The sequence below is a fragment of the Lycorma delicatula genome, chromosome 6 (genome assembly GCF_047948215.1).
Source record: "Lycorma delicatula isolate Av1 chromosome 6, ASM4794821v1, whole genome shotgun sequence".
In the NCBI taxonomy this organism is placed as follows: Eukaryota; Metazoa; Arthropoda; class Insecta; order Hemiptera; family Fulgoridae; genus Lycorma; species Lycorma delicatula.
Genome location: NC_134460.1, coordinates 134,416,927 through 134,432,927, shown reverse-complemented (window position 1 = coordinate 134,432,927; position 16,001 = coordinate 134,416,927). Strand labels below are relative to the sequence as shown.

The 16,001-nt window shown below is 32.2% G+C and overlaps 1 protein-coding gene and 2 non-coding genes across 4 annotated transcripts in view; 1 reads left to right on the top strand and 2 right to left on the bottom strand.

Moving 5' to 3' along the window:
* The window catches only part of LOC142326979 (uncharacterized), a 226,633-nt gene that overhangs the window by 52,490 nt on the left and 158,142 nt on the right, over positions 1–16,001 (top strand). The gene's annotated exons all lie outside the window — the stretch shown is intronic.
* Positions 5,138–5,209, bottom strand: TRNAD-GUC (transfer RNA aspartic acid (anticodon GUC)). The gene has a single exon. It is a non-coding gene; the product is annotated as a tRNA-Asp (tRNA).
* Positions 13,019–13,090, bottom strand: TRNAD-GUC (transfer RNA aspartic acid (anticodon GUC)). The gene has a single exon. It is a non-coding gene; the product is annotated as a tRNA-Asp (tRNA).

Here is a 16,001-nt window from a genome sequence, read left to right as displayed (position 1 = left end):
TTTTTTTTTGTTGAATTTATTTTATCGCTTATTTTATCTAAGGATTCTGTTTTATTTCTAGAAATTCTGTTTTTATGCTAAAGAATATTATTTAGTTTTTTAAATAATATTTTGATAAAAATAAATAAATAAATAATTATCAAATATTGCATGGGAATAGTTGAAGATACCTGGAACTGGGTCCTAATTTTTCGGAATATGTTAAAATGGTCTGTTCAATCAAAGTTAGATATTTTTTATTTATTTTAATATAAATAGATGGATTAAAAAATTTACCAGTATAGGAATACTGCAGTGGTCATGTTTCTCATTCACGAATAGTTTATTTTGGTTTAGTTTAAGCTAATACCATAAAACTTACAGAAAAATTATAAAATTAATTTGTTTAAATAGCATTTAAACGAATTTTTCTTTAAAATTTTAGTACTTTTTTCTAAAAAAAAGTGATTAAATGAAGGACGACGATTGATTTCATCCTGTGAAAATGTAATTTCTTAATCAATGCTCATTACTTTAAATAGAAAACTTAAAATAAAGTAATAAATTAAATAGAAATAAAATAATAAATAATAATGTAACAATTAATTAGAAAACTTAATTTTAATAAGCTTAAATTCTTTTGGCCTGCCAGATAAAAAATATAAAGTTTTCTTTTATGTTTATCCTAAGATAATCAAACTAAGTTGATTCAGTTTAACAAAATACCTAGTTATCCTTGTTCATTACTACAATCTTAAAAAAAAAATACATGAAAAGGCTATCATTTTGAGATACTTGTAATTAGTTCTAAAAATATGAGACACTTAAAGATTAGTTAATGCCAAATTCCAGAGACGTAAATCAATCTCCAAAACATTTGTCATTCTGAATAACTATAAATGATGACGTCGATGACAATCAGAATTGCATAACGGAATTTTTTTTTTTTTGAAACTCTTCAGATAATAAATTAATTGTAAAAGATAAAATTGGATCAGTATTGTTGTTAATAATTCACAATCGTCAGTCGTAAAGATTTTTTGAAGATTTTTTTTCGTAAAGATTTTGATATTTTTTACAATTATTAGCGTGTAAGTTCCAGAAAAATTATTAATATAACAGGAAGCTTGATTCATTAAATTAGATAGGATTATTAGAGCTGCTAGAGGGACACGTCATCGTTATTGAGGTGGTATAATCCCGAAATGAAAATGTATAAATGTTAAGACTTTCATTTTCTATTTTAAAAACTCTAATTGTAAAATTTTAAAAAGTGAGGAATTGTGAAAGTACACTTTTATATTTTAATCATCGTAGAAAATTACTGTGTCAAGTCATTATACTAATCGTACAATACTATTTGAATATTTTAGGTTCAAGTCATTATTTTAAATGGTACACATTTAAAAAAAAAAAAAAGATTTAATATAAATTTTACGCTGTCGGTTTGGAGGGTTGTAACCATATGGAACTCATTATAGCGGTTTATTGGTTTGACATGTACGCTAAGAAATAATTCATTATGACTGTTATCAGCTGTTTAACAATAAATAAACAAACGGACTTCCTTTCCATGACTTTCCATCTCTCTCCTATTCACTCTCTCTGTCTTTCCCTTACCCTTAAACAAAACGTCACAATATTTTTTTTTTATTTTGTTGTGGGGTTCTTTCTACCGTTATTCTTGTCTACCCTCCTGGCTGTTCTACATTATACACATTCTTTCTTCCTTTAAATGATTAATGGATTTTCGGTAATAATTATTTTTTACCACTTCCGTAAACAATTTCTGTTTTATTTATTTTTTATAAGAAGTCAAACTTTCTTTTGTTCGCCTTTAAAATAAAAAGAACTTTTTAAATTAATTTTTTTTCGACCTATATCTTTACCAATGATTTTGAAGCTTAAAAACTTGCTTAATAATAACGGAAAAAATCTATATTGATGTTACTTTCTTAATCAGTTACTTGAAATTTCATTTTATTACGAAGATTTGTCAACATAAAACAGAAGAAAGTGTAAAAATAAGTTTCCTTTATTACTATCCACTTCAATTTATGCATATACTTGTGAAATTTTCACACGCATTCATATATACACTGACAATTTTTTTTAATAACTCTTCATTCGGAATTGGTTACTTAAATTAATAAAAGAACATTTATGTTCATTTGGTTCATAAATACGCTGCGAATGAATTGGTATATAAAAAAAATGAAAATATTTCATTGAGTACAGTAAAAATATTTAGCTTATCTGAATTTTTAAAGTTTTATAACCATGCTAATAATGTAAACTTATAGTTTCAATAAGCTTAGTTTTTCTTAACAGTGAAATATGTTGTACAATTTTAAATGAAAAAATTCACTCGATATTATGCGAAGCCTATTTTTTTAATAGTAAAAATATTATTTTTTTGTACGTATGAAATGACTAAACTAGATATCAATGATCAATTTTTTTCGTATAAAATTGTTTTGATTACATCCTTCAATAAATATTTTTTCAAGAAATACGCATTCATTTTCAATTTCAGGAACAAAAAACCTGCGATTTTTTTCTGACTTCTTGTGTTTTGACGGCCTTATATAACTACGTATAACTATTATTTATCTTTATCCTAAACATACATAATAGACTCTTCCAGTTCTTGTCTATTTATAAATTTGCATGTTCCATTTCGGCATAACTTTGGTGATCTTCTCCAAAATCTAATGAGTCATCGATCCTTATGCATCCTCTCCATTTAAGCGTAGTGCTTTAACCGGCAATTCTGAATTTTAATCAAAGTCGATAGAGTTTCTTCATATGCTGTATATTTATAATTTTGTTAAGTTGACCGAATTTTTATTGTTGTAAAATTTTGAACACATATGATAATACTAAATGACATGTTATCATTTTATTAGTCTTTTTCTTTGTCACTGAAACAACATATATATCCTACAAGTTCCTTTTAATTTATTTTCTTCACTTGAAATTTAAATTACAAAGAATACCGATTTTATGAAAATTTATTTAAGTTTTGCTTTGCCCAGAATGCATGAAAAATTGGAAAATAATTCATTAAATTCGTGGGTTAAAATACATATATTTTAATCGTATCTAATGAACACTGATTAGGTTACATATGCTAATGAGAATATGTAGAAAGTTATTTTTTAACTTTACAAAAGCTTTTAACAAAAAACTACCTATTAACGATTTTACGTACCGGTGATACTCACCCGAGTTACCTAACCAAAGTTAGCTCATTTCCCTTATCCTCTATAACGTAGACTTTTAGTAAGCGACTAGAATACGTATAGAATGGAATAAATGTAAGCTAAAAGTAGAAAAGTAAAATTAAATTTCCGGTTGGAATCCTGTTATCCTACCTTGCAGAGTTTTATATTATATAAAAGTCAACTCAAAGCTATTATAATGTTAAAAAAAAACTAATTTTCACACAATTTTGTGGTTACAGCTATCGTTACGTGACTGCCGTAAATATTCTGAACGAAATTAAAAAAAAATATATTATTTTATTTTTCTAAATAGTTTAATAATTATCTGTGTTGAACAAGAGGATAATCTATTTTTCAAATTTAAAAAATGTGATGTGGACACCACATTACTTCCATGTACGCATATTAAATTACATTAACGCATTTTTACTGCACTTCATTTACACTTATTTCATTTGAAAGTGTGACACGATCCTCCAATTTTTTAATAAAGTGGAAAGTTACACAGTTGCTGAAATATTCATTTTTATTAACGTCAAATATTTATACGATTATTAATTCAACGTTTTTACATGTAATATTAGGATAGAGTAAAATTCCCTTTATTACTCGTATTACTAGATTAGTATTATTCGTATCTTTTGAAGTGTTGACTAACAAAATTTTCAAATTTCTGGTGTGTCGTATAAATAAAAGTTAATAATAATTAAACTATTCCGTTTAGTGAATTCCTGTATACTGGTTAAAAATGTTAATTTAGACATTGCGGTGTAAAATATTCAGTTTTTGTTATTCGATTATTTGCTGATTAATAAAAAATGAAAAAGAAAGAATCATTCAGGAAAAAGAAAGATAACGTGAAGAAATGTATCTCAAAAAACGACAAGAAGATGGATATGAACAGGAAGAAAATGTTAAGAACAAAGAAAGGATAAAATAGTTAGGAGAAGATAATAAGTATAAAAAGAAAGAAAATGTTAATATCAAAGAAAGAATAAAAACATTAAGAGAAGATGATAAATATAAAGGGAGAGAAAATTTGAAAACTAGAGAATGTGTACACAAATTAAGACCAGATGAGTTATATCAAACCAGAGTGATTAAATGATTGGCATACACGAAATGATCAATTCCAACTTAGGGAGAATATTATCCGACAATGTCACAGGAAGAATGAACTAAAAGGTAAGAATTTTTTTCAATTTATTAAAGATCGGGCTCGTATATCTCAGTGTATATGTTGTTTTTGTGAGGGTCTATTTTTTCAGTCACTCTGTAATTATCATTAATGGAGATAAAATTAAACAAAAATTCCAAACTAATTAAATAAAATTAAACAGAAATTAAGCTAAAAAATTAAAAAAAAAATACGATTCTAAATTACAATTTTCAATTAATATTAAACAATCAGACGTCTCACCTAATCTATTACATATACACATATGTAGTTATGCCTATTAAATTACACATACACATTTTTAAAAGTACATAAAATTTTATTTCACTAATTACTTCTGAATTTTTCATAATTTTTTTTTTTATTGTTATTATTGAATTATTTATTGTAAAACTTTTTCTACAATCACGGGTTAATATATAATAATAAATCAATATATTTAAATTTTAAAAAAATTTAAAAAACGGAGATGAAGTCTTATTCGAACCGATGTGACTTCCCTTGTAAGATCTAAAAATTTACTTACAATTAAAACGAGGTACATTTTAAATTCGTTGCAAAGCAAAGCATGAACATTTTACTCTTAGACTGAAACATTGCAATTAAAATATGAGAATTCTCTTTTATAGTTATACGATTAAAAATAAATGTAATTAGGATTATGAAAATAACGATAATTAAGAACAGTAGAACATTTTCTTTCAAAACAAATTATTTTATTACATTGAATTGCGAAATTAAAAAAAAAAAAGACCTCCCCGGCGGGGAATCGAACCCCGGTCTCCCGCGTGACAGGCGGGGATACTGACCACTATACTACCGAGGACATGCAGAAGTTCCCTGTATTTTTATTTTGATGAATGTCTACTGAATTTTCATAAGATCAAATTTATTTTAGTAAGGATAAACAAATATTTTCAACTGTGTTCAATTGTTTGAACTCAGAAAAAAGAAGGGAATTCTTTTTTTAATTGACTTCTAAAAAGGAGTGATGTATTCGACCCGTACATGGTTTTTTTTATTTGTTCGCGCATAACATTTTTCCTACTAATCCGATTGAAATAAATCTTATTGGTATCGTCGCAGCTGCTTTTCGCGGTAGTACGTGATGGTGAAAAAACCATTTAGACACAAAGAAATCGGTCTGAAAAATTTACAAAACAATATTTTCGCCGTTCGGCGGGTAGGTAGGAACAGAGGGAATCCTGTTATCCTACCTTGCAGAGTTTTATATTATATAAAAGTCAACTCAAAGCTATTATAATGTTAAAAAAAAACTAATTTTCACACAATTTTGTGGTTACAGCTATCGTTACGTGACTGCCGTAAATATTCTGAACGAAATAAAAAAAAAAATATTATTTTATTTTTCTAAATAGTTTAATAATTATCTGTGTTGAACAAGAGGATAATCTATTTTTCAAATTTAAAAAATCTGATATGGACACCACATTACTTCCATGTACGCATATTAAATTACATTAACACATTTTTACTGCACTTCATTTACACTTATTTCATTTGAAAGTGTGACACGATCCTCCAATTTTTTAATAAAGTGGAAAGTTACTCAGTTGCTGAAATATTCGTTTTTTTTATTTATTATTTTTTTTTTAACTGAATTTTTATGGGCATCGACTGCTAAGGTCATTAGCCCTCGTCACATTCTTTAAAAGGAATTATTATCTCCATCAGGATCGTCATATGTAAGGGTGTAAAGGGCCCTTACATTTTATTTAAAAACACAAACTTCACTATAAACATTAAAACATGAATGACAAGGACAATCACAAACACTTACGGGGTGTAAAGGGCCCCAATATTAAAATTTGAGATAGGTTCTCAAAAGACCATGAACTTAAAATTAAAATTAAACTAATCAATACCATATCTTTCTTTCTTCTACGAAGTCTCATTTATAGTTTGCTTAAGCACCCTCGGGGCGACCAGAACCGCCGTTGAGCAGTATATCAGTCGTGCCAGGGTGCCGTGGCAGTTGAATCCTTCTTATATCAGGCCATAGGCATGCACGGCGTACAACCATAGCCTCGCGCCCTCAATCCACCCTTGAGAGTCCCCCATGCCATCATCGGACACACCCCGACTCACTGCTCTTGAATGCAGGTGAGCCAAAATGGCCTAGGCAAGAGGGCTACCTCCCGTCACTATACGTGCCACGCTTCGAGACTCCCTTATATGTATATATAAAACTACCGCTTAGAGTATCTCTTACCACAGCTTTAAACTTCCATTTTATAGACTGAAGTCCACTGGCGTGTAAAAATGCAACTATATTTTCTTCATTTCCATTATCCAGATCAGCACTAATATTATTTGTAAGACGGAACCTCTTTCTGAGGTCCTCATATATGGTACACTCTTCTATTAGATGCTTGATTGTTAGTGTTTTATTACAAACACCGCACATTGGTCTCACTTCGCCGGTTAACAAATATAAATTTGTTAATTGCGTGTGACCGATTCTAAGTCTGGTCACCGCTACTTGTTCACGGCGAGTCAACTTAAAGTCGCTTTTCCATTTATAAGGAGAAGTTTTAACCGAGTTTAATTTTGTATTTAAACTCCTCCATTCAGCGTTCCACATGTTTCTTACTATGTTGGTTAGACGGTTTTTAACATCTGCCACTCTTACTGGAAATGCATCCAAGTCATCGCAGACTGTTGCCTTTCTGGCAGCTTCGTCTGCGATTTCATTACCTATAATACCAGCATGCCCTGGAGTCCATACAAATACGCATCGCTGTCCTCGTTGTTTTAGTACGTATAAAATGGACAGGATGTTTGCAATTAGGACATCCTTAATGTTCTTGTTCCGAATTGCGACGAGTGCACTTAATGAATCGGAACATATTAGCACTCTCTCTTCGCAATAGTGTTCAGTGTAGCGAAGAGCTTGCTGAATTGCAGTGAGTTCTGCCGTGTAGACACTGGCCACATCTGGCAGTCTCCAAGAATGGGCTTCTTCATTTACATATATCGAGCATCCAACACCATGTTCGGTTTTAGAACCGTCAGTATAAATTCTAATATGTTCTTCGTAACTACTGACGGTTGCTAAAAATTCCTGCTGGATGATCACTGCTGGTTTCTTTTTTATTTCTCCTTGAGAGAGATCCAAACTTGTATTTACCGCTGGCAAGAGCCATGGCGGTATTTCTCTAGTAGAAATTGCTAGTGTCTCTGGTATAGCAATTTCATATTTTCTTCTTAATTCGTGGTACCTAATTCCGGTTGGTCTGGAATAGGTAGCACGATGTTCATATACTGCAGCCATAGGATGATTCGTAAACAATTTATTATTTATATGAGCAGGGAAAGCCCATACATTTGCTGCATATCTTAACAAAAGGATATCTCTTCTATAATGTAGTGGCATTATTCCGGCTTCAGACATTAGACTAGCCGCCGGACTTGTGCGGAAAGCGCCTGTTGCATATCTTATTCCGCTATTATGAACTATGTCTAACTTTCTTGGTGCGACTTTCTAGCGGATGAATATACGATACATCCGTAGTCTAGTTTAGATTGAACCAATGCTTTATACAATCTCAATAATGTCTCTTTGTCTGAGCCCCAATTTAAATTCGATAAACATTTTATAATGTTTAGGGCTCTTTTGCATATATCACTCAAGTCCTGTATATGTAATCCCCATGTAAGGGATTTATCCAATACTAGTCCTAAATATCTTACGCTATCTTTATATTGTATTAGATTATCGTCAATTGTCAACGCAGGACTTTTATGAGGAATTTTCTTCCTACAAAAGTGTACACAGCACGTTTTCTCTGGTGAGAATTGGAATCCGTTATTCCTTGCAACTTCATTTAGAGCATTGATCGCTCGTTGCAATTTGTACCTCACCATAGCAGTCTTGCTGGCATACACAATTGCCAGATCATCAACATATACGCTTTTGCTGATTTCTACTGGAATGGCTAGTCTCAATTTATTAATGGCAATGGTAAACAAGGTACCGCTCAACGGCGAACCCTGCGGTATGCCATTTTCCAAGATTCTTTCACATGAATATTCATTGTTGACGCGTACTTAGAAGGTACGGTCATTCATGTAGTTGCTGAGCAGTATAGGCAGTTTGCCACGAATGCCCCATTCATGTATCTGGAGCATTATACCATGACGCCAGGTCATATCGAAAGCCTTCTGAAGATCAAAGAAGACTCCGACACAATGTTTCCTTTTAATAAAGCTGTTATATATAATGTCCTCTAAGCTGATGATTTGATCAGTGGTAGAATGGTATTGCCGAAAACCTGCTTGATACGGTGATATCAGGTTTTCTTTTTCCAAAACCCAGACGAGTCGATTATTAATCATTTTTTCCAGTATTTATCCCATAGCACACGTCAAAGAAATAGGACGATAGCTATTGGGGTCTGTTAAATTTTTCTTTTTCTTTGGTACTGGAACAACATGAGCTTTTTTCCACTGCTGCGGGTACGTTCCATCCCGCCAAATTTTATTATAAAGTTCTAATAATCTGCGTTTTGCAGTGGTATTCAGCTGCCTGATCATATTATAATGGATTTCATCCGGACCAGCAGCTGTGTTACCTGCTTTTTCCAACGCTTTCGCGAGTTCTTCCATTTTAAATGGTACATTATATGAGTAATTATACTCAGTTCTAAAATTTAGTAGACCTTCGAGTACTTCTTTTTTGGTTCGAAAACCTTCCTCGTAGTTGGCCGTTCTGCTGGCCTTTTCGAAGTGATTGGATAACAGCTCTGCAATTTCATATGGAGTGTCTTTTATTTCATCTTCATCTTGAAGGCTAGTTATGGGAGCAAAATCATTACTCCCACAAATCGCCTTCACTTTCCTCCAAACATCTGATGCAGTAGTAGTTTTGTCGATGGATGACACGTATTGCTGCCAGGATCGTTCTTTCGAGTCTATCATAAGACGTTTTGCATACGCCCTGTATTTCTTAAAGGCAACAAGATTTTCTATACTAGGACGCTTCTTAAAGGCGTTATACGCCCTTTTCTTTGTTTTTATAGCTTCACTTATTTCATCGTTCCACCATGGAACGGGTTTTTTCGTAAGTTTCCCAGATGTTTTGGGAATATATCTAGATGCCGATTCAATTATTGCATTTGTTATGGTGTCGACATCGTCTCCGATAACTCCAGTTGTTTCTGGGAGTATCGTTGTAGCTGTGAAGCTCGTCCAGTCTGCCTTCTCAAATAACCATCTTTTAGGGATGAGATATATTGTTCTTGTAACATCAGTTACAATTTGCACCGGGAAATGATCGCTTCCATGCAGATCATCTATGACATGGAAGCTGTACCTTGGTGCTATCGATCCGCTTATAAGTGCAAGATCTATACAGGACGTCGATCCATCTCTGGCATTGAAAAAGGTTCCTGATCCGTCGTTTAAAATAATAAGTTCTGAATTCATCAGGAACCCTTCCAGTTCTCTTCCACGGGGATCTACTCGATCTGATTCCCAAAGAGAATTATGAGCATTAAAGTCACCCACCAGTAAAACAGGTGGGGGAAGCTCGGAAATTAGTCTTGCTATGTCATCCTTATTCCAATCAAAATACGGCAAGTATATGCTGCAGACAGTGACCTGGAGCGGACGCTTCATTCTAACGGCGACCGCTTGTAGGTTTGTGTTTAGAACAACCGCTTCGGGGGTAGCTCTAGTCGATGTTAATATAGCTACTCCACCTCTAACTCTTACATTTGGCGGTTGATCTCGCCGAAATATATCGAATCCTTTTAATTTAAAATTTTCATTTCGGCGGAAATGCGTTTCTTGCAGACATATACAAATCGGGTCTACGTCATGTACCAAGCGTTGGAGCTCATGGATGTTTGATAAACATCCATTGATGTTCCATTGTACAATCGACTCGCTAATTTTTAATTAAATTATTGTCTGGGTTATCCTTTCGGCCATTCCTTTTTCCTTTTCTTCTCCATCCTACGAACAGCATCGTGTTCGCGGAGAAGGTCGTCGCCTGTAAGGCTTCCGGTCTCCGTATCGGAGACCACCGAAGCCGCCGACGATGACGGGCATGGATCGGCGCCGGTTTCAGGCGCCGATTGAGAGGCGGCAACCTGGCCGCTCCCCAACACGGGGGTCGCACCGGTCACTTCCTGTGGGAGGGGGGACACTCGCCCCCCCTGTGTGATTTTTTGTGGCCTCTGAGGCTTAGAGGCCACTTCAGTTACAGGAGGCTTGGGAGCCTCCATAACAGTCTCTGTAGGTATCACCTTTTTCTTTTCATCAAGAATCTCGCTGAGACGGACTTGACATTCTGGTTGGTGTCCGTTTTCTTTTCTGGAGGAGCAACTTTCACTTTTATCGACTTATCTTCAGCAGGCTGTACCACTATCTTTGGTTTAAGAAATTCTTTATTGCCAAAAGGTTTCATCTTGTTTTCGATGATCCTGTCAATCATGTTAGCCAAAGTAGGCGCAAGTTTATTTATAATTTGAGCCTCATCTACAGCAATCGGAGCAGGAGCAGGAACAGTAGCCGCAGCCTGAGCATAAGATGTTGTTGCTCTAGGTTTGCGGGCGTTAACAATCTTTTTGGCTTCGATGTAGCTGACTTTCTGCAGGGTTTTAACTTCCTGCACAGCTACTTCTTCTTTATAGACAGGACAATTCCTGGATCTACATGAATGCTGTCCCTTGCAATTGATGCATGTAGGGGGCTCTTTACATATTCGTTTTTATTAACGTCAAATATTTATACAATTATTAATTCAACGTTTTTACATGAAATATTAGGAGAGAGTAAAAGTGATAAATTACTGAAAACAATGAGAATTCGGTTGATTATAAATCAAAAAATTTTATGAAAAAATAAACACAATTCTGTGTACGATTTTTACTTTCCTGGCTTCATAACTCTAGAGCTATGGTGCAAGAATGAAAATATGTCAATCAGTAAAAAAATGGGTTATGGGTTTTTTTTTCATTTGTCGGCGTTTCATGACCCAGGGACCCAAAAAAAGAGTGGGAGAAATGTTCGTACGTACGTATGTTAGCGTAGCTATTGACTAGATAAACCAATTTTGATGAAATTTTATAGACTCATGTATATGGCGCAATCTGTTGGTAAACGTTTGGTTATCAAGTTTGGTATCCAGAGGAGATGGGGGTTGATAGTTTTTTGAGGCCAATTTTCTGAAAGGTTTGCAAACATAACCCCACTTTAAATTTAAGCTTAGGACATCCACACGTGCTTGCCCAAAATCATGCCCCAAAAAAATCTTGCCCCAAAATTTTCCTCCTTCCCAAAAATCGAAAAAAATATTTTTTTTATTAAATGGATTTTTTAACTGATACTTTTTATGCCTTCCTAGGCATAGTAGTAGTGAAAGTGACTAAAGAAAAAAAAAAAATGCTTTGGGGACAATGTTGAGTGAGGGGTGCCGATTAAAGTTTAAAAATATAGATTTTTTGAATTTTTTTTCTGCTAGATTTTAGAACATTAAAATATTCTCCTCGCTTTCATTCAATAAGATCTATAGAAGTAATTGCGGAAACTCTTATTCACTCACCACTAATTCTCTAACTTTCTCAATATCTAGGAAGTTGAAATTTGATATATTCATTTCTGACAACCTCAGTAGAAAAATTAAACATAAATTATTCTGATTATTAACGATTAAGAATTTGTAAAGGTGGTGAAACATTACATAAATAAAATTATTCCCTTTTTGTACATTCGGTTGTTTGAAAATTTTCATTATTATTCCTGAAGAGATCACAAATAATTATTATTTAAATTAATGAACTCCAAGGTATGAAAAGCGGTTGAATTTGAATTTAGATATTTTTTTAAAATTCGTTTTCTACGTGATTGAGTTGTCTCAGTTTTTTCATGGTTACTAAAAAGGGCCAGATTGCAATCAATAAACAGTAAACTAGAATATCGGACAATATTACCTCAAAACGTTCTAATAGATTTTCCAACACCAATAGATATTTACAATAACATAAAATAATATTCATCTCTGCAAACAATCCGTAAGAGGTAAACTTGTGGGTGATTGGACTAACATTCTCAGAACCGTGGAGTTAAAACTGATGTCTAATTATTTAAAATTGGCTGCCTTCAACATTTACATTTGGCAGCCTTAGCCTTCTGGAAACTGAAGATGAAAGTTTTAGGGTTAATGCTTATGTCTACTAGATTCGGCCAAAAGTTTCATTTTTTCGAATTGGAATAATATTAAATTGCAATTAAATAAAATAATAGAACAGTATCTAAGGCATCTCGATTTTAGTTAATTATTTATAATATTTAAATTTCGACAAAACAACTAAATTAATGAATATTGCTTGTTTGAAGTCCGTAACAATCATTCCTTTATATTCGAATTAAAATTTACTTACAATTAAAACGAGGTACATTTTAAATTCGTTGCAAAGCAAAGCATGAACATTTTACTCTTAGACTGAAACATTGCAATTAAAATATGAGAATTCTCTTTTATAGTTATACGATTAAAAATAAATGTAATTAGGATTATGAAAATAACGATAATTAAGAACAGTAGAACATTTTCTTTCAAAGAAATTATTTTATTACATTGAATTGCGAAAGTAAAAAAAAAAAAGACCTCCCCGGCGGGGAATCGAACCCCGGTCTCCCGCGTGACAGGCGGGGATACTGGCCACTATACTACCGAGGACATGCAGAAGTAACCTGTATTTTTATTTTAATGAATGTCTACTGTAATTTTCATAAGATCAAGTTTATTTTAGTAAGGATAAACAAATATTTTCAACTGTGTTCAATTGTTTGAACTCAGAAAAAAGAAGGGAATTCTTTTTTTAATTGACTTCTAAAAAGGAGTGATGTATTCGACCCGTACATGGTTTTTTTTATTTGTTCGCGCATAACTTTTTTCCTACTAATCCGATTGAAATAAATCTTATTGGTATCGTCGCAGCTGCTTTTCGCGGTAGTACGTGATGGTGAAAAAACCATTTAGACACAAAGAAATCGGTCTGAAAAATTTACAAAACAATATTTTCGCCGTTCGGCGGGTAGGTAGGAACAGAGGGAATCCTGTTATCCTACCTTGCAGAGTTTTATATTATATAAAAGTCAACTCAAAGCTATTTTAATGTTAAAAAAAAACTAATTTTCACACAATTTTGTGGGTACAGCTATCGTTACGTGACTTCCCTTGTAAGATCTAAAAATTTCATTAATTAAAATTTAATTTGGCTATAACTCTGGAACCAATGAAAATATATGTTATATCGTTGAAAAGGTCTGAATAACGGCTTATTACTGCTGATAAAAAAAAGTCCAAATACTAAATTTTTGGGGATTTTGTGCTTTTTGGACACGTTTGGTTCAGTCGATTGCAATCAAAAGAAGAGCTGCGCAATTATATTTTATAACAGTCCTAAATCCAAAATTTCAACATTCTACTGCTAATTGTTTTTGAGTTTCGTGAGATACGTTCATACGTACGTACAGACCTCACGCCAAAACTACTCAAAATGAATTCAGGGATTGTTAAAATGGATATTTCCGTTGAAATCTGAAACCTGAAATTTTTCGCTATTACAATACTTCATTGTACAAAGTACAAGAAAGTAAAAACAATAAATCTTATTTAAAAAAAAATCTAACTAAAATTATATATTAAATTTAAACTTTTTTTAAATATGGGTACTAACTGTGTAAAGAACAAATATACCTAGAATAGCATTAAAAAATAAATTATAAAAAAATTATAAATTAGCTGTAAATTAAAATCAACAATTTACTAATTTAACACCTTTAAATCGGAACTAATTTTAAAAACCCGAGATTTATAGAAATATTTCAACTTTTTTACTTGCTGCGGTTTTTTTTGTTATATTATTATATTATATTATATTTTTATGAGTTTTATTGTTGTTATATTTTCTTAAAATTAATTTTATTTAAAAAAAAAAAACTAACACGGTTGTAAGAATAACACAGTTAGGAAGTCTTATATTTATATAAGACTTTCCCGTCACTCGGTTGAGTTGTTTCTGATGTACACACAACTTAATTTAAATATATTATTTTATTCGTTTATTTAATTCAATGATTCTAATTAAAGTGTGCGCGGATACCGTATTTAATTCGCGCGGGTATTGCGGTACTAGCGATGACGGTCGGCATTAACTATACTAATGTAATTTCACAACTTTCGTAGAACAAATTTCGCTTGTACAGTCGGCAGATTGGTATAACCGCAAGGTTTAACGCACTACATACCGACTCGACAGGGCGATCGAGTTTGAGACCCAGCCAGACCGAGTTACTTTTTAACACTTTAAATATTATTCAATTATTTATTTCTACTGCTCACATGTGACGTCACAACATAGCAATACCTTAGAGTTTTTTTGGGTGGAGGTACGATTTTGCAAAAACCTTTTTTTTTATAAATATTAATATATTTTAATTATTAAAAAAAAATTTGACCTTAATTAGGTGAAATCTCAAGATACTGAGTGTTACCTTAACCTTTTAAGTTGAAAATTTAATAACATCAATGGCACATATATAGAAGTAATCTGTCCAAGAAAAATCGGTAGTAGTTCTAAAGATATAAATAAGGTTATTTAGAGATGAATACCGAACACACGTAGTTACGAACATTAACATCCGAAAAATTCCCATCCCGTTTTTTGGATTTGTTAGGTTTCAGAACCTCAAGATCCGGTGAAAACCGGATATGCCCAAATTGGACCTATTACAGTATTTTCCCTTCTAGAGCTGTAGTTCTGCTATATCGCTGTCTAAACGGGAAAGTAAAAGACATTATTTAAATAATAGTTAAATTAAAAATTTTGCCGGTGTGAAGAAAAAAATCATCAGTTAAGTAACGTAAAAGTAAGAAATCATAGTTTTTTTATTAAATTTATAAAAAGGTATATGGATAAACCACTGCGCTAAGGTTTGTGCCAGGGCTCATCATATCGTTTTACTTTTAAATTTTCTTACTGATTATCTTGCCGAATTTCTATGAAAAAAATACAAGTAATATTTACGTCAAACATAAGAAAATCTCTCTTCACAGTTATTATGTAATTAAAGTAATTTTTAACAAACAATTCGTTATTCAATTCAATAAGTATGTGTTGTGTGTACGGGTGTAAACACGTTCTATATTTGATTTTGTCTTCGGATTTGGATTAATCATGGCTAAAGGATAACAAAAACACACAATGAGCGTCGGTTTCACCTCAAAATGGCCGCTAAAATTAAAATTTTGCATTGCTCAATAACGGTGTAAACTATCAAGTTAGTTCAAAAGCAGGAATGCAAGGTTTATTAAACTGCATAAAATAAACAAATATCAATTTTGTAAATCAAGTGTAAAACTTCAAAAAGGCGGCAAAAAATTTTTTTTTTTAACAATTGAAAAAAAATATACCGTAAAACCGACAAAACACGATATAAATAAATTATATTAGTTTCTCGTATGTAGCGTAAGTAGAAGTTACAAATAATAACTTTGTTAGAAATGAATGAATAATTGAGAGAACCGTAATAATAATAATAATAAGAATGTTCGTACGGAAAAATCTTACTAGACTTTTTGTTGA